A 20,592-nucleotide genomic window follows, 5' to 3' on the forward strand; every position below is an offset into this window, starting at 1 on the left:
CTAAAAGTATCTTAAAAATGTTAAAATATGATTACATTATTCATTCACTCCTTCCTTCCTTCCTTCCTTCCTTCCTTCCTTCCTTCCTTCCTTCAATAAAAACATGTTGAACATCTAGTATAGACAAAAGAGTAACCAACGGCTTAAAGGCCATAAAAAACATGTCCTTAAAGGGTGTATAATACAGGATGGGGGACCAGCATAAATAATTAATATAAATCAGAAGGAATTAAGTGCTAACATGGAGGTTCAAAGTGTAAGTTAAGTGGAAAGCAAAGAACAATGAATTCTCATTAGGAGAATCATGGAGTGCCTTAAGGATGCCAGGGAATTTAGAATGGGCTTTGAAAATCCCTGACTTGTATCTACTCAGTAAAAATAGTTCTATCAAGTAAAAGGTATCAGGGTGTGGCAGAGGGCTTAGACCACTGGCTGCAAAATTTGGGAAAGCTGAACGGTGCCACAGAAGAAGAGAGCCTAGAAATAATGAAGGCCTGGGGACCTGAGTTCTCTCCTCAGCGGTACAACTCATTGGTTGTGTGACTCACCGAATCAGTCAGCCAGTTTGGTTTTCTCATCTCAAAAATGAGTAAAGTGATTCTGGACGATCTATACAGACCCTTCTAGCTTTAAGACCCTGAGTAATCTAAATCGCTCATCATATACTTAAACACAGTAAAGTGTCCAGTATCTTCCATTAGGGATAAGCAAGCATGGGCTCAGGCATTAGGTGTCATGTTTGAACTCATACAATTGAAATATTTCATACATTTCAGTGATTCATCTGTGAATGCACTTCAATCTCAATGTAGCAAACTCAACATGATGGAAATTCTATTTTTGGAGTGTCAGAATCATTAGTCCACGTGAAGTGAGGGAGGCTTGTGGAGAAGTTGCATTACAGGATAGAGAGAGCATCAGACAGACCTGGGTTCAACGGCTGGTGTTATCATCAGCAATGTGATTTTTGCATAAGTCACTTAACTACTTTCTGCCTCAGTGTTCTTATCTACAAGTGGGAATAACAATCCCGCTTCATAAAGCGAGGAGCACATACAGTAATATGTTCAATGTTACTCATTAGTAGTTCATTGTGGATGATATGAGAGAATAAGTAAGGTATCTGCATGAGGGTATCCTTCCTTGTATGTTAAAGAGGTTTTCCTAAAAGATTATACGTGATCTGAAATTTTTAAAAACTTTTTTCATATTTGAAGTGTGCTGTTTACAAAAAAAATTTTTTTAATGTTTATTTATTTTAGAGACAGAGCACAAGCAGGGGAGGGGCAGAGAGATCCAGAGACAGAATCTGAAGCAGGCTTCAGACTCTGAGCTGTCAGCATAGAGCCCAACATGGGGCTTGAACCCACGAACCATGAGATCGTCACTGGAGCCGAAGTCGGACACTTAACCGACTCAGCCACCCCTGAAATGTACTGTTTGAAAAGTCCCTGCTGTGACTCTTCTTTCTGAGCAACTCATGATTTCTTAGATTATGTGAAATTTGAATTTGAAAAGCAGGGCAATTATTTTCTTGAAGAATGGATTCTACACCTACTCTCAATGTGGAATAAACTGCTAGTTGTTTACTCAGTATTCACCTCCCACTTCTTTGTAAATAAGATGTTATTTGAGGCACCAGTGCGCTCAAACTGAAAGACTTCATTCCACAGTGCTTTTTGTGTATGGGGGCGGCCAATGTGATATAAGCCAAAGACCATAGGCAGAGCATCAGGAAGACCCCCCCCCCCCCTTACTTTGGCCCTTTTCTCATTTGGAATGAAGCTTGCATGTCTAGGGACCCAGAGACATTTTGAGAATGGAAGTCGTACGCTAAAGGTGGTGAAGCAGCTAGACGAGGAACTGTAGTCCCTGATGACTTTGTGGTGTGGCAGACGAGCCCAGGACTGTCCATCTTTGGACTTTCCTTTCTGTGAGAGAGCAATCACCTTCTGTTTTGTTGAAGCCTCTGTTATTTTTGTCCTTTGATATGAGCAGTTTACTGCAGCTTCTAATGGATGCACCTATTGGTGACATTATCAAGGTCAGCGGGCTGGGGGGTGTGCATGTCAGAACCAGAAATCAGAGTAATAACCATGTCTGAACATACACCCTGCCCCCTGCCCTAGCTCATCATCTGTACAAGATCCTACAAGACTGACTAACCAGTTAACGTTGACAGGGCTGTTGTTTGTCAATAAAGTTTATCAAACGTTCACTTGGATGCTGGGGAAGCCTATAGGAAGGGTAGGTAGTGTAGTCTTGAAGGACCAGGGAAGTCTTCATTGGGAAGATGATGTGTTTGCTGGAAGGGAAAGGAAAACAGCAGTTAGCGACTAACGTCAAGGTGAAAGGGAGTGGGGAGGGCAGTGGGAAATGCATTTTCGGCAAAATAATAATGTTTGCAAAGACACAGAGGTAGAAGTGAACTTTGTCTATTTTGAGTGAACTGCCAATAATTCGTCTACAAATAGGACATAATGTCAGAGTTAAGGAGGTAGCAAATAAGGCAGGAAGCTAGACAGGAGAGCAGATCAGACAGACATTTAAAACCACATTTAGGCATTTTGCTCTCTTCTAAAAAGAATGAGCTCTGCTTTTGACAGACCATTGGGATGGCATGGAGGAGGGAGGACGGGACAGGCATGAATTGCTTGTTTCAGTGACCCGGGTATGAAATGACAGGACTACACTACGGTTGGGCATCGGGAACACAAAAAGTAGACAGATTCAGGAGGTCATATGGGTTGGGATCAGTAGGGCTTGATGAATGAGTGGCTTAGTGCCAAAGAAAAGGTCCAGGTTTCTGGCTTGGGATGTGTGTTAGTGCAAATTGGAGACGCTCATAGATGTCATATTTGCTGCCTCACATAAGAATCTTAAATGTTGGCTTCCTATTTAAAAATGAGCTTGGTCACAATTGGCTTAGTGAAAATTAAATTTTATTGATAAGAAGGGTAAGCCATCTGGCTATTCTCCGACTGGTTGATATCTATTTCCCTGGGTATAATAAAGATGTAACCTCTGCCACAGGAAGCTATTACCTGATATTATTTATTTCCTGATAAAAAGGAGCAAATCATGCCTGGACATCTGTGGAAAATGAGTTTCTAATAAAGCTAAGGTAGTTAATGTCTAAATGGGACTTTCTCCTGAGATGACAAATGTCTACTCTGTTGAAATAGTTTCCATAAAACTCTGTAGGTAAGAGGGTAAAGATATTGTGTAATTGTCAATGAGGCAATAAAGGGATGTTTGTTTACTGGGTTTATAATCAACAACGAACTCTCACTCTTATGAAAAATGAAAAGGCTTTGGTATACCAGTTTAGCAATAGAAGCTTCTGTTTCAGAAAAAACAATATTTTAATATGTATTTAGTACAACATTCAGTGGATAATAGAAAAAAATATGGAGGGTGCCACTGGGAAAAATAGTAAACTGTGACCATGTGTGGAAGCACAATGCTAATAGCTCTTAGAACAAATAAAAGCATATTGCTGACCACTCAGTGAACACCAAGGGCTGTTTATTCTAATTGTGCTGTATAATTTTTGCTTATAAAATCCTTTACTGCTAGATTGCCGTCTGTATTGGCGGACCGCTGGAATGAGGTGAAGTACGCCTTTGCCTTGACTACCTGGTTGTTTTTCTCCCTTAAACACCTTGATGAACATAATTAACTGCCTCTTTGGCATTGAATGTAACAGAAACTCACAAGGCCAGTATGCTAAAGATGACTATGTCACACTCAATTTCTGTCCTCATCTTGGGTGCTTTCTCTAGACTCAGGTTGGGTGTTGGTGATCCTCTAGAGGTCTTAGTGATCACTGAGCTCCAATGGGATACGTGGTTATCTTCCATGGACTATGAGACGACCCCAACAGGGGTTCCTTTTTTGGGGGAAAGTTATCTAGAACCAGTCTGTATTAGTCAGGGTCAGACTAAGCTACTGTAACAAAGAGACCTGAACATACTAAGGCTCAAATAAGCTAAAAGTTTCTTTTTTACATAACAGTCCAGAGGTGAGAATGAGGAGAAGTGTGAGATGGGTGGGTGGTCTTGCCCCACCAGCAGGCTGGGGTCTCATGTTTGCTGAGACCTGTGGCTCTGTCATCCCTTGGACTATTGTCCACAGCTGCATGGTTAAAGCCATGCCATAAGCATCACATCCTCTTTCCAGCCCAAGGGAAGAGGTAAAGAGGGGATGAAGGGCAACCAGCTTCCATTTGAAAGATATAACGCAGAAGTTGCTTGTCCTATTGGCCAAAATATCATCACATGACCACACCTAGCTTCAAGAAAATCTGGAAAATAAAGTCTCTTAGTTGAGTGGCCAAGTATCCAGCGAAAATTAAGAGTTTTCTAGTACTAAAAGGAAGATGGGGAAAATAGTGATATTGGGGGGCATATGGTAATATCTGCCACACAGTCCTTTTGATCTTTTTTAGTGACTGCTGTCTTTCTCTGAGATGAGATTCATTTTATGAAGTGTTTAGGGACAGGTCCCTGTATCTTATTGATGATGCCCAGATGGTGACTGTTCATTGCTGAGAGAGAAGCCATTGGAAACTACATATTTCAAGTGTCATGTTTAAACTGATACAATTTGAACATTTCATACATTTCAGTTATTCATACATGAATACACTTCAATCTTAATGTAGCAAACTCAATATGGTGGTAATTACATTGTCTAACATATTTACCATCCTCCCTCAAACTATATCCAAGGGAAGCCTAAAATATATGTTGAGAATTTTCCTGTATTGTTCCACAACCTTGTCTCTGGAACATGGCAATTAAAATTTGCTACTAAGAAATAAATGATAACACTTGAAATTGTATGGGGTGTTTTGTTTACTTAACACTTAAAGATAATACATTAAGAGTACATTTGTATTGTGAAACAGAAAGTTTTCTTTCTATTGAGTCAAATGCACCTCAGAGAATTGGGGTTTTTGTTTTCTTCTGCAATGTTAAAATGGCATTTTTCTGTAGGGTTTCCATAATATTCCTTGATGGGTTGGGACTGGTGAACCGAGAGGGCCTGGTCTTTGGAAGTGGGAGACACCAGGATTTTCTGAGAGCCCAAAAGAACCATTTGAGATCATTCAGGACTCTCTTCACATTTTTTAAAAAATTTAAATTAATTTTTTTTATTTTAGAGAAAGAGAGAGTACAAGCAGGGGAGAGGGACAAAGGGGCAGAGAGAGAATCCCAAGCAGGCTTCACTCTCTGTATGGAGCCCAACACAGGGCTTGACATGGGACTTCATGTGGGGCTCGATCCCACAACACTGGGATTGTGACCTGAGCTGAAATCAAGAGTTGGACACTAAACCAGCTGAGCCATCCAGGCGCCCCTCTCTTCACACTTTTATTACAGCATTAACAATATTGTCTATTTATAGTATGGTTACCTATCTTTCTCTCCAATAGACTCTGGCCTCCTTGGGGGAAGGACTATATATTTTCCAACTTTGTGTCTCCTGGGCCTAGTGCACACTTGCCACAAAGTTGGGGCTATTTGAAAAGTTGAATGAATGGATGGGGGAGGGGGGAAAGTGGGGCAATAGCCCCAAACAGGAGTTGGAACACCTCTCAGCTTATCAGGATGAAAGGAGGAAAAGATGGGCATGGATACAGGAAGTCCAGAGAGCTCCTGTCTGATGGCTCCATTTTCTCTTGAGGTATGAGGAGCTACTTCGGTTGATAGTGAGTGAGGGCGAGAAGATCAAGAATTTGGAGAAAGTAGAAAACTTTGCAATGGTTACTTGGAAAACACGAAACAGTTGATGGAGAAATACCTGACAGCATTTAAGATCTCTTTCACTTCTGGTCCCATCTTCTATTTATTGCCCTCTTTTCCCCTATTGTCTCCTTCCCATCACTGTTTAAAGATGCTCACATGCTTGCATCTTAAACACACAAAACCTTCCCACGACCCCTAATCCCTCTCCAACCATTGCCTTCTTTCATCTCCCCTTTCAAGACAAAATCCTAAGAAGAGTTTTGACCTCACTTCTCTACTCTCTCCTCTCCTTTGCCTCTCTCCCACAGACTCCTCTCTACTTCCTTTGTTGGAGTCATTCCCACTGAGTCTGAGTGATGTCCTTGTTGCTAAATGCAACCCAAACTTGAAGCCCTTATCTCATTTGATTTCAGAGCAGCATTTGACTGCTCCTTCCTTCTTGAAATTTTCCCTTTTCTTGGCTTTTAAAATATTTCTGTGTCTCTTATTTCTCTAGCTGGTCCTTTCCAATATTCTTTGCAGGCTCCTCTTGTTCTGCCTGCCCTTAAGAATTGGTTTCTCTCCTCGGGGTTTTGTCTTGGGCTTTCTGTTCTCCTCATGCTACATTGCCCTGCTATGCAATCTTACTTGCTCCTACATCTTCTGTTGTATCTTTATGCTGATGACTGCCTAACCTACATTTTCAGCTTATATACTTCCTTCCCTTTGGCTCCGGATCCGTATATCCGGTTGCTTCCTGGACCTCTACATTAGCATGTCTTATAGAAACCTCATCTCATTGTGTCCATAACTCAATTCATCACCATTCTCTTGACACCTGCTCCTTCTCCCATATTCCCTAGATTAGTCAATGTCATCTACACCCATTTGGCAGACAAGCCAGAAATCAGACATCATCCCTGACCGCTAGCTCTCTATCACTGTATTTTACCTCTTCAAAGTCTCATAAAATACAGCAACATGTTACTGCTACCCTAGGCTAGCCACTTATTTCTAGTCCGTTGCCTCTCCAACTCAAACCTCCATATTGCAACCAGAGGGTCATCTCTGAATGCAAATTTTATCATTTTCTCCTCTGCTTAAAATGTAAAGATGTACCCTTTTCCTCCTCCATGAAGTTTGCACTTTTACAGGCTTGTGCTCCTTTACGATTTGACCACTCCTACTTCATACTTAACCAGCCCCTCACTGACTCTCGAGATGACATGCAGACTGACTTCTTTTTGGTTCTTTAACGTACCATGTTTTCTCTCATCCCAATGTGATGCTTTTTCTGTCTAGACCCGCCTTTATTCTTTCCTTCTTTGCCTGGATAACATTCATTTATTTATTCACTTAACAAATATTTGGTTAATGTATTATAGCATTAGTGCCACACTGCACTAAGCATTAAGGATAAGGCTAATGAGTAAGAAAGAAAAGTCCCTGTTCACTAACATGAGGACTGGTGCTGTTCTAATCAAGTTTTTGTGTCTTCTGTCATGACAGGAATCCAACTAAAGCTCATTTGTGGATTCTTTAGAGATGTCCAAGGGAGACTTTTCGCTGCACCCTTCCTTAGGGAAGGATGCTGGGTAGCTCACAAGTCAAAAAAAAAAAAAAAAAAAAAGGTAATGATGAGGCTTCAAAGGATCCAAAAAAGTTCTAGCATCTCAGGGTCAGGAATCCTTGAATTGGTTCCTCTTGGTAATAAAGTTGTTATTGACCCATCTACAACTAACTTCCTAAAATAGTGATAGAATTGAGGGGACTTCTGTGTGTCCTTTTGATTAAGACTCATATTCCTGGGAGAGGGAATCTGATTGACCTAGCTATGGACAATCATCTATACCTACAGGTTGGATACTATTTCTGGCAACCAGAGGCACTGCAACAATGATTACAGTATTCCAGATAGGAAATAATGGTAATTTGTATTATGATAGCAATGGAGGTGGAGAAAAGTGAATGGATTCAGCATATGTTGATAGACAGACTGACAAGATTGCAGAATGAAGGGGTTAAAAGTGGAGGGAAAGGAATTATGGATGATGCATAGATTTTGGGTTTAAACAACTAACGGGAGGTGGTGCCATTTGCTGAGATTGAGGACTGATGGAGGAGGAGATTTGGGTTGATGGGGTTTTCAGGGTAGAGACGAGATCATGAGTCCACTTTGCGTATGATAAGTTTGAGATGCTTAATCAGCCATTGAATATGAAACCAGAGCTCAGTGGAGCAATCATATCTAAAGATGTATATATGAGAGTCTTCAGTATATAGATGCTATTTAAAGTCATAAGTCTAAATGAGATAACCTATATATATGAGTACAACATAGTTATTTGACATTTGTGTACATTTCAAAAATGATCACCACAATAAATCATCTAGTTACCATCTGTTACCATATAAAATTAATACAATATTATTGACTATATTCCCCATTCTGTACATTACATCCCCATGACTTCTTTATTTTATAACTGACGTTTGTACTTCTTCATCCCCTTCACCCATATCAGGTCCTCACCCCCCTCTCTTTGGCAACTACCAGTCTGTTCTCTGTATGTATGAGTCTGGGTTCTGTTTTGTTTGTTTGTTTGGTGTTTTAGATTCCACATATACATGAAATGATGTGGTGTTTGTCTTTATCTGTGTGATTTATTTCACTTTGCGTAATACCTTCAAAGTACATCCATGTTGTGAAAAATGGCAGGATTTCATTCTTTTTTATGCTTGAATAGTATTCATATATATATATTCATATTCATATATATGAATATACACACACGCACATTCATTTATTGATTGGTACTTAGATTATTTCCATATCTTGACTTTTGTAAATAACATGGCAATGAAAATATGAACACAGAGGGGCATATATCTTTACTGAATTCCTTTATTAGTTCTAACGTTTTCTGGTGGCATCATTAGGGTTTTCTTTATATAGTATCAGGTCATCTGCAAATAGTGACAGTTTTACTTCTTCCTTTTCAATTTGCATGCCTTTTCTTTTTCTTGACTAATTGCTCTAGCGAGGATTGCCAATACAATGTTGAATAAAAGTGAGGAGATGGGCAGCCTTGTCTTACTCCTTTCTGCTTTTCATTATTGAGTACGGTAGTAGCTGTGGGTTTGTCATCTATGGCCTTTATTATGTTGAGGTACATTCCCTCTATAGCTACTTTTTGGGCAGTATTTATCACAAATGGATGTTGAATTTTGCCAAATGTTTTTTCTGCATCTATTGAGATGATCATATGACTTCTATCTCTCGTTTTGTTAATGTGCATCATGTTCGTTGATTTGCATATGTTAAAGCATTCTTGCATCCCTGGAATAAACCCCACTTGATTGCGGCAAATCATCTTTTTAATGCATTGTTGAATTCAGTTTGCTAATAGTTTGTTGAGGATTTTTGCATCTATGTTCATCAGAGATATTGACCTGTGGTTTCTTTTTTTGTAGTGTCCTTGTCAGGGGATGGTATCAGGGTAGTGCTGACCTCGCAAAATGGTTTAGAAGCATTTCCCATAAATACATCATCAGATTTCTAAGGAACTTTGCTTCACTGGTGAATTCTACCAAACATTTAAAGAATATTTAACACCTACCGTCTTAAACTCTTCCCGTGAAATTGAAGATATAATTATTGAAGATATAAATTATTTGAAGGTATAATTTATTTGAAGACGTAAATTATTATATCTCTATTGTATCCTGGCTGCCAGACCAGGAGATCTGTAAGTGTTGCTCGCATGACAGTTACAAATACTGGGGGGGCCAGACCAAGGGTATAAGCTCTTTTCCGGCAGATCTCATCAAGCTTCAGGAAGGCCACGGGGGTGTGTGAGGGTGGGTCTCCGTGCTTACGTTCCCGAGAGTGCCTCTGCAGCCTCTAGATGTGTGGGAAACCTGAAGCATATTCCTCAAGCTGAGGCTCCAGGCTAAGTCGGTGGGCCTTTTTCATAGGAAGACTGGGCTTGTGTGTCAGTCTATTGTCTGTGCAGTGCTGTGGGGTGGTGGCTTGCAAACACTCTGTCTTTCCAATTGTTACATCCCCATGAAGTTCAGGAACGCAGCCCACTTGACCGCCGGGGCCAGGCATTCAAAGGGGGACCCACGTGTGGACTGCATATGCCCACTGACTTCAGCTAGGCAGCTAGAGAGCGTAGGGGTTAGGCCATGCTCTCTGGCTTCAGCAAAGCAGTGGAATAGTGTCCTGACCACTTGCCCCATGCTGGTCTTAAAGGAGGGTGCCACCTCTGAGCTCTCCCACCTGCAAAATGGCGTCTGTCAGTGCCTCCATCTCTGGGGAGAGTTTCAAATATCCCCTGACCCTCTAGCAGGTACTATTAGATGAGTAAATAAATCTCTTTCAGGTATCGTCTAAGTGCATTTTAAATTTTTCCTGGGTTTTTCCTGGGTCTTGGGGTGAACAGGCTGCACATGAGCTCTTTGAAAGGGGAGTCTCCATTTCCTATAGTGCTTTGGGTCTCTTGGTTTTCTTCTTTCTTCTTCTTTTTTGTTTGAGAGAGAGAATGTGCGTATGAGCAGGGGCAGGGGAGGGGCAGAGGGAGACAGAGAATCTTACGCTCAGCGCAGAGCCCAACGTGGGGCTCAATCCCACAACCATGGGATCACGACCTGAGCTGCAATCGAGAGTTGGACACTCAACCGAGTGACCCACCCAGGTGCCCGTGGGTCCCTTGATTTTCTAAGGCAGATGTTATAGGGGCCCATCTCTGTGAAGATCCCAGATATTAAGGTGCCTGAGGTGGGGGCACCAACCCCTCGCTCCTCCAGGAGAAGCACCAGCCTGGTGAGATCCCTCTCTACTTACTGTGCGTCCCCACACTTGGGGTGGGGTGTTTGGCAAGACCGTGTGTCTGCCTCTCCTACCCATCTTGATGTGGTATTTTTGTCTGTTGAGGTGGAAAAGCAGTTCACCCCGTTTCCAGATCTTTTTCAGAAGAAAATGTTGCATATATTGCCATAGTTCTGGTATGTCCAAGGGAGGCGAGTTCAGGGTCTTCCTATACTGCTGTCTTGCGGAAGTCCATGGAGAAACCCCCGGTCTGGTGAGGACTTTTTAGTGGCCCATAGAGTACCAGGGGTACACAGATGCCAAGCAATCCTATAATACCAACCTTTATTTTTAAGATGAGGAAGCTAAGGCCCGAAAGTGGTCATCCTGTCCAAAAGGATATGATGATGATATTTTAGCAACTCTATTAGGCTGACCAATTGCACTAGTTTAATTCTTTTGCATCTCATAAATATAAATCCATAAATATTAGGGACCAAGAGGAATAAGTGCCTGGCAGCGAGGCAGGGAAGGTGGTTGTATGAAGAAAATGATGATACCAATTCTGCCTCCTTCATAGTTTTTTTCATTAGACCCCGTGGATAATATTGTGAAATGTCACGATGAACAATAAAATGACATACAAACGTGAGGCTGTATTTCTTTCTCCAGATAAGTCAGTTAAATGTTGGCTAATTTTCTCCAAAGTCACTTGTGCTTAAGAGAGGAGCTCATTCTCTTACGCCCTGATATCCGTCTGGTTTCAGATTTCTTAGCTCTCCTAAGCATTGATAGATTTCCAAATGAGACTAGGGTAGCACTTACATCAAGTCAAGCACGTTTGTGGGCTGACAAGCCCTGAGGGTCATCTCGTACTTTGGTATAGAGTGAGGAACCGGTACTTGCCTCTCCTTACAAGGCGGATGTCTCTAAAGGCCCAGAGGGCACCCGAGGGTGGGAAAGACAGGATGGTGGACAAGGTTAGTTCCGGGGCCAGCTCTGGAATGTACCAGGGCCATTGTAAGTCCTCTAGGAGGCACAAGAATATTAGACAAACCCAGTCCAAGATGGACAAAACACACCATTAAATAGAAGTGAATAACATACTCTTGAAATGAAGACAAATGTGTTTTAGCTTGATTTTCTTTTCTCATTTTTCCTTAGGGGGCCACGTTGCCTCGGAGTCCCACAAGTGGAATTGCTATTAATCACGATCGCTTACCTTCCAGAGAGGAGAAAATAAAGTTCAACGGGTGCAAGCTGTATTTTTAAGATTTTGATACATTTGGAAACTGTAGCTCTATTCTTCCAAGGAATTGCCAACTACAGAAGGAGAGAAAAAGCTTATAATCAGGGACATAATGTCAGACTTTCTGGCAGTTTCATTTAGGACATTTATCCAGCCCGAGAAAAAAGAAAAAAAAACATTATTAGGTTTCCATTCCAGATTTGTTCCAGAGAAAGCTTTTCACTTCCCCTCCCATGACTCAGAATCTTAATATAAAACACACAGGGGCTACTGGGTAGAAAAAGAACAGTATCAGATGGGAATTTAGGGATCTACAATTATAATAAATATCACTCTCTGGTCAAGGTAAGAATAATTACTAAACAGACCCCTCAGCCCTGCCCTCCACACCTTCTCCACCCGACCAACTGCCTTGTGTACAGGTATTGTGAGTATGTGGGACTCAGGACCAGTGCCCGGCGCGGGGATCTGGTCCTGCCTGAGGAAAAACGCTGAAACCTGAACCTTCAGTTAGGGCCCAGACCAACCATAGCCGAATTCACCCTCCCATCCTTCTCACCCTTTCATCCTAGTATACATACTGCATATGTAACTAACTGCCCAATGCTTAGAAAAATGCTCAGTGGTAAACTCTCATTCTAAAATAATGGTCTGATAAAAGCAGCTTGTGATAATCTATATTCTGAATAATTCAGGTCCTGTACATCCATGGCTGCCTCTATTTCTAAGCACTGACAAGATCCTTTTTCTCCTTCTTCATTTAATTGATTCTTCACTTGTTCCTCACAAGAACAACAACCAAAAAATGGGTTTGAGGTTGCCTACAGTAATATGTGGAATATAAACACAATGAGAAATAAGTGAGGAAATTGATGGGAGAGGGAAATTGGATTGCAAACACGAGAGACCGCCAGGGATGAGGTTATCATTTGGAAGCCCAAATGGTAAAGTCCTCTTGAAAGCCAGAGGTTTGGAGCTTGTTCGGAGCTTCTTGAGTGACAGAGGCAAGGGGCTGAGTTGCAATTGTCGGTGTCCAATAGTCAAAAATATCCCAGTCCCTCCCGCAAACTTCATACATTAGCTCTCCACATTGTATTTAGGAGTACCAAAATTTGACCATTTTGACTTCCCCCTTCTGTAAGAAGCTGGAACAGGAAGGTGGAGAAAGATGTGCATACATCATAGGCTGCATTGAATCTGAGTTCTTGATGTAGCAGCATTTCCTAAATTAGGTTGCATACCAGAATTATCCAGAGAGCTTTAAAAAATACACATTCCTGGGGCCCGCCCACAAAGATTGGAGGTATGGGGTGGAAAATGAGAAATATGTATATATATATATATTTTTTTTTTCTCCTCCAGATAGTTCTGCTCTAGCAAGTCCAAAGACATATGTTTAGAAACTCTTACCTTGTCCTTGCTGCATGCCACAATAATTGCACCCACTTTGTTTCACATGACTAAGTGCCACCCCCTCCCCACTACCAAGGAGCTTAATTCTGTACCAACTCCCACTGCCGGGCGTGATCTACCAATGTTGGCCACCACTGAGCTTCCCAGCAAGGCTTCTGCCCCTTGCAACAGTGCATTCCTTACCATTTTGTTACATAGTGTGCTTTCTGGGCCTTCTCATAGATCAGGGTCGTCTCATAGGTTTTCCAACTTTAACTGGTACACCCATTATTACCAACTTTCCTGATGCTTTTGGTCCTTCCTTCAACTAACAGCACAGTATTACTTAGCGTGGGACACTTTTTTCTCTAAGCTCCTGAAACCACCCCTCCCCCCCATCACTACCTAACTGGGTTCTTGCCAAGTGTTAAATTCTATGTGACTCTCACACCTATAAATTCTCCCTTATCTGACTCTCCTTCCTTAATCCTTGGAATTTAGTCCTGGATATCTTCTCCTGTCCCTGTCAGTACTATTGTTTAGGTCCTACAGCTCCTTTGGCTTAGGATCCCTTTCTTCCCCTAGCATGCCCAGTACTTCCCAGGCTAAATTTTGGTGTGAATTAATCTAGTTATTTGAGTGGCCAGCAGAGGAAGATAGGACAGACCCTGAGTAGAGTCTATGTTGTCTTGCAAGGACAGAGTCCCTCCGCCTTGTCTTTCATCAAGGTGGGGAGGGGGCATTAGCCTTTAATGGGGAGGGGTGGATCACTTCTACAGAGGGTTCAAGAGAATCTGGGGACTTAAGATTGCCAAGTGCATCAACCTAGACATCTTTATCTCATGTCTCAAGGTCCATTCTTCCCAAACTGGGGCCTTGGCCTTGGCATGTCAAACCTGCCAGGGATGTTGAATTGTTGGGAATTATACTGTTCTTGTTTTTGTAAGTCTTGGGCTTGGTTCTCAGATTTGGTTGCCCTCCAATAGCAGGAGACAAAAGTCACTTGATATGCCACAAAGCAGGCTTTGGCTTACCCGCCTAGTCTTTAACTGGTGATGAGTTATCCTTATTATTACTATTCCCTCTGTTTCTCAAATGCCTCGTACATCAGACCTGCTGAATATTCTGTTTCACTACTTTACCATCCCAGTTCACCACCAATGAAAGTTTTGCCTCCTGCTGGGGTCCACCCATGCTCCACCTACCATCAGTTGATAGGAGTTATTATTAACTGGCTCATGGATGATCCAGCTCCCAAATCTTATTGTTAAATCATTTTGCGGACCACTCCTAACACACCAACTGTCACAAATCACGTACCCTGGGAGGTAGTAATCTTGGGAGGGTAGACTCCTACGGGAAAGGGAAAGAATCAGGAGTGAGCAGAAGGAGAAAGGTGGCTGTGATGACCAAGATCCCGGGCAATCCCATGATTTACTCGGAGGCTGAGGAGGCTCTGGATTGTCATCCCAAACTGGGGCAGGGGACCAGGCCTTCCATCTCTGACCAGTCACTGCATGTGGGCTCTCCCAGGAAGGCGATGTGAGCTTAGCTTAGGCAGTTCTCTTCAACAAAGAACAATCTCGGCGGCAGGAATCAATCACGAGCTGTCGGCCACCAACATTCCCAGCAGCCGGGGAAATGACTGCCTTAGTGCTGAGAGGGCGGAGGCCTCTGGATGGCCCAGCAGAGTGTCCATTAGAGAAAGGAAAGCAATTAGGGCTTTGAACTTCAAGTCACTTACATAAAATATGTAAAGTCTGATTTGTTTGCTGCTATATGGACAAATATGGTATCATAGAATCTTCTGAGATTGAGACTCAGAACACTAACGTGAATTTGGAGAGATGAAGGGGAGATCATTGGATGGCACTCCAATGATATAAATCCAAAAATTCTTCCTGACGGTGGTCTCCTCTTTAAAGTTCTTCTCTCTTCGCAGTCTGGGAGAGCCTGAGTGTTAGGAACTACAGTTCCCCCACGTCTCTATCCTGTAAGGGCTATAGTCTATATTATCAGACACTACAAGAATCAAAGGTGTGCTACCTGTCCTCCAGGTAGGTAGACAGCAAAGCTATTTCCAGGCTTGATCAATTATAAATTCTTCCACTGATTTATGAGAGCTGTTTGGGGGGGTGCAGGAGGGAGAGAAGGGGGAAAAGAGCACCACGTTAAATATGCATATAAATTATAGGATGCATCTTAATTTCAGAAATGTTAAAATGTGCTTAATTATGTGCCTCAGTAAGGAGACAATGCAGTATGAGGCAGTGGTGAGCGTTAGGATGAAAAGACACAAATTACGAAAAGAGCCAAGGAAAGAAAGAATATTCCAGAAATAACAGGAAAAGCCTCATGGAAGAGGTAGAATTTGAATAAGGCCTTGAAGGAAAAAAAATATGACACGCTTAATATGTGTGATCCTATGGTTATTGACCTTGAAAACATGTGCATTTATCTATTCATCCTGGTCTAAGCTAGTAGATAAAATCACACTTTGCTGTTCCATTTCAGCTGAACCTCATAGTGTATTCAATTCGCGGGGATCTCATTATTGATCCACTCACATTACGTTGCTACTTAACTATTTAAGTGATATTTGCATATATATCATCTTATGGTTGTCAAGAGACCTTGCAGCCAAGGAAGCCTATTAAAATACCAGTAGAGCAAGTGTTGTTTACATTTGCTCTGCTACCTGTTAACATTCGCCAGTTGAGTGTTGTAATCTAGTAACAACAGGGACACAATAATAAATTTGAGGCTAAAATGACATAGTTACCTCAAATGTACAGGAAAGCAATGGATAGAAAGTAATTCCCCGTTACTATCACATTTCACATCTGCGTGTGGCAGAACGAGATAAGAAAAAGAAATACTATTCTGTGATGAAATCCCAATATTTTGGCAAATCTTAAAACATTTTTGAATTAAAGTGCCTGTTTCTTCTACTTATAGAATTAATATGTGCTCGTTGTAAAAAACGTAGAAAACGCAGACAAGCGAAAACTGGGATGAATTATTTACCTCTAATTCTTGGTAAGGCAGGAATAGCAGTATGGCAATTGAAAATAGGAGTGATGTCATCATGGAGGGGTTTTTCAATGGTATGATGGAAAACCAAGTCTCAGGTTAACACACACACACACACACACACACACACACACACACACACACGTGCGCGCGTGCTGCATCCTATATAGTTCAAATCTTCTGGAAAATTATAAGTCTCCCTGTCTCCCTCCCACACTCCTCCCACCTTTCCTTATTGGTCTTTTCCACAAACTAACTCCCTTGTGAATAACATGAACATCCACTTTTATAAGGCTTATAGGACAAGGAGCCAGGAAGGCTGCTATACCAGCACGTGAGAGGCAGTTTTGAACATAACAGGAAATTCAAGATGGTTTCAAAGTTGGTGTCATGGCACTGTCCTGAGAATTATTGTTCTTTCCCAGAAGCGATGCCAGACGTTGGCTGTGACACTTCAGAGTTGTTTTGGAGCAACGCTCTTGGTTGTCATTGTAATGGTGATGTATGACGTATAATAAGATTTGTTGATTTAGGAAAACCACATCACATATAAAAACATCCATTTATAACCATTTGACCAGTCCATCTTTAAAGGGATTTGACTGCATCTACTAAATCTCTCTAATACTAAATCTCCCGTGTGTTAGTTGTGGGTCTGCTCTGTAAATCTTTTGGAAAGAGTTAAGATACAAGTGATCAGAGAGTAGAAGTGGAACTTTGGGCAATGCACCTATGCAGTGAATACTGATGGTGTGACAGAACGAGAGCCATTTCCTGAAACTGAACTGCATTGTGGAGGCAGATGGTCAACTGAATAGATGTCATTCACCACAACTTGTGCTGAGCTAATTACCTAATGCAAGAAAGATGTCTGGGGAGCCTCATAAATGATATATGGGTGACTACAGTGTAGCCAAAATTATGGCAGCTATTAAAATGCCATCGAGGTCCAAAAATAGAAGGAAAAGAGCAGGTTAATAATATTTTATTATCATTTTTCCTTAGAAATTCAAAGCATCTTATCATGTCAGGAACATGACACAGGCCGAGTAGTAACCACAGAACAGGGCTATTTATGTGATTGCTCACTCTGTGTGGGTGGTTGGGATACCTTTACTTGAATTATTGCTTCTGCAGAATAAAATAGTATCCCTCTGACCTGCACACTTAAATGCACCTCTGAAGGTTTCCAGTGCCCAGGTAGGATCTGTTCTTACAAACACTGCAGTGTTTGCAGTATCCTTAAAAGGAAGCCAGTTGTAGAACTAAGAACTGGTCTACAAGATGAGCTCAGGCTTCTTGACTCCCTATTTAGTTTGGTCTCTGATAGATGAATACAATGCCTGTTCACTTCTCCTGACTAGTTAGGGAGCTCTGATTTGATCAAACAGGTACCTTTCAACAAATCACGCCTTCTAAGTGCTTTCTGTTTTCTTTTATTTCCGCTCGTTATTAAGAAGTGTATCCAACACACCAAAATGCGCAGACAGCAATATAACACAGTTACCAGCTACCAAGATTTAATAAATGCTGCTATTTTGCCGTGTTGCTTCATGTCTTTAATGGGAAAGTGGTGGGAAGAACAGAACACTCTAGAATTTAGAAAGACTTTTCCAAGCCCATTCTTCTCCCTCCTCAAGGGAAATCTCTATATCAAAGGTGATGTGTGTCCTTCCTTTCCATGAGTTTTTATTTGACTAGAGTCATGTGTATGCATAAGAATATACAAGATGATATATATATATATATATATATATATATATATATATCTATTTAAAACACACAGGATAATACACAGAATAAATGGCATTATTACTATACACATTCTACAACTTGCTTTTTTATCTGATGTTATGTTTTCCAGGTCCTATCCATATGAATACAAGTGGGTCCAGATCTTCCTTTTAACTCTGGTTTAGAATCCGTTGTATAAGATATACCATATCTTACTCACCCAAGTCTCTGTCCTTGAACATGTTGGTCACTTCTAATTTTTTCTTTAATACCAACAATATTCCAATAAACACCTTTGTACCAAGAAGTAGAATTGCCTATTCATATAATTCATCTTTTTTTGTGTTATTTTTCTTGTTCATTTGAGGGAGTTATTTACATTGTTTAATACAATCTATTGTTGTTATATAATACAAATACCTTCTTCAATTCTATGGTTTATTTTTACACATTGCTTGTGCTCTCTTTTGTTCCTGGTGAAGTTTATCATTTCTTTCCTTTATAATTGGTGCTTTTTTGTCTTATTAAAGAAATCCCTGTGTGTATCCTTCTAATTTCTACTAAAAATGCTGGAGTTCTATGTTTCACATTTAAATCTTTAATCCATTGGTAATGTATGGACATAGTGTGAGACAGGGATCAAATTTAATATTTTTTCTATATGAAAACCAATTTACCTCCTACCAGTTCTTGCATATTCCACAAAAATAACCTATCTGTAATGCTATCTCTTTCGTATGGTAAGTTTTTGTGTAAGCCGGACATTACTAGCACTCACCAATAGCTGGTGATCTTGTCATTTCTGGATATATCAAAAACCACCTCCCAGCTCTTCTCCAGCTTGGCAAGGCTGTGTAACTAGTAATGGCCAGTGACCTGTGAGCAGAAGCCTTTGTGTGTCAATTTTGGGAAAAGAATAAAAAATCCTTGATCAATATTTCAGATGCCCTGAAGAATGTGTGTTGAGATGTCAGGGCCACAAGACAGAGCTGTCTGCATTGTGACATCACCTCATAGTCATCTGTACCAGCAGCAGACTCTATACGAGCAAGAAGTAACCTATAAGTGCTAAACCTCTGAGATTTTCAGGCTAATTTGTTGCTGTAGCTTATCCTGATTAATATACCATGGTTCTGATTCTGGGTTGTTTTCTTCCATTGGTTTATTTGCCTATCCAAGCACCGATACCACACTGTCTTAATTATTTTGGTGTTAGGGGAAGTCTTGGTTTCCAATAGGGCAAGTCTGCATTCCCCTTCTCTCTCTTATCTTTGATGTTTTACCTTTGCAAATGAATTTTAGGATTATTGTCAAGGATAATGAAATTGCTGCTGAGACCACGATTAGAATTTTATTAAATTTGGTCTTTACGTTGGGAAGAAATGACATCTTAATTATATCGAATCTCCTCTCCAAAGGCGTGATAAACCTTCTCCATTTATTAGGTTTAATCATATTAAAATGCCACTTTTATTTTTTGTAGATCAAAACACAAAAGCAGACTTGAGCAAATGGAAGGACATCTCTTGTTTTGCTTGGGACATCTCAACATAGTCAAGATGCAACTTCTCCCTAAGTTAATTTATAAATTTAATGCAATCCTAATAAAAACACCAGCACTGACAAGCTCTTTGTTGAAGGTGGGAAAGTTGATTCTAAACATAATAGGAGAAAATAAACACATAGGAATCATTAGAAAAGTGCTGAGAAGAAAGAAGCATGAGAGAAGACTGACTCTCCCATATTATCAGAGCACATTCCAAAGCTTCTATGATTAAAACGGTATGGTACCGGCACATGAACACATAGAACAACAGACGAGAATTGAAAATTCATAAATAACCCACCTACATGGAAAAATCTAGTGTATGAAAAAGGAGGTATTGCAAATCATTGGGGCAAAAATGGGATTTTCTACTGTGTGGTGTTGAGACAACTGGAAAGCCATTTGGAAAAAGATAAAACTCACACTACACACAAGAATAAACTCCAAATTAATAAATGATCTATATATGAAAAAATAAGACTACAATGACTAGGAGACACGGATGAATTCCTCTACAATCCAGCTGTAGAAAAAGCCTTTACAATTATGACCTGAAACCACATATAGTAAAAGAAAAAAACAGGACATTCTGTTTAGTCATTGGCCAAAATGCTTAAAAGTGTCAATGCCATGAAAGCCAATGAAACAAACATTTGAGAAATTCAGATTAAGGGACACTAAAGCAACCTGATCACGAAATGTAATGGGTGATCCTGGGTTGGATCCCATACGGGAGGGGAAAGATACATAATTGAAACAACAGGAAAGGTTAGCTGTGGCTGGAAGATTAAAGTCTTAAGAATTGAAGATTAGATACAAATAGTACATTTTTGCTAAATTCCCTGACGTTGATAATTGAGCTACCTAGGATTTGCGCAAGAGAATATCCTTACAGGAAATACAAAGTAAAATATTGAAGGGTCTATCTATTTGTCCACCTATCTATTTACCTATATAGATACAGCTATCTGTTCAGTGTCATGGTGATCATGTATGCTGTTTTCCAGTTTTCTGCTGTCATGAGCAACACTGTTACGGCCATTCATACATTGTGCTTTGGGTGCACACACGAAAGCCTTTTTTATGGTACGTG

General features: G+C 40.8%; 1 long non-coding RNA gene across 1 annotated transcript; it reads right to left on the minus strand.

Moving 5' to 3' along the window:
* Positions 1-2,218: 2,218 nt before the first annotated feature.
* LOC122226546 lies at positions 2,219-18,920 on the minus strand. The gene is made up of 5 exons (XR_006205662.1): positions 18,732-18,920; positions 15,233-15,309; positions 14,392-14,539; positions 11,768-11,868; positions 2,219-2,305 (listed from the first exon to the last, which is right to left on the minus strand). It is a non-coding gene; the product is annotated as an uncharacterized LOC122226546 (long non-coding RNA).
* Between the last annotated feature and the right edge of the window lie 1,672 nt (positions 18,921-20,592).

The sequence above is a fragment of the Panthera leo genome, chromosome C1 (assembly GCF_018350215.1).
Source record: "Panthera leo isolate Ple1 chromosome C1, P.leo_Ple1_pat1.1, whole genome shotgun sequence".
Classification (NCBI taxonomy): Eukaryota; Metazoa; Chordata; class Mammalia; order Carnivora; family Felidae; genus Panthera; species Panthera leo.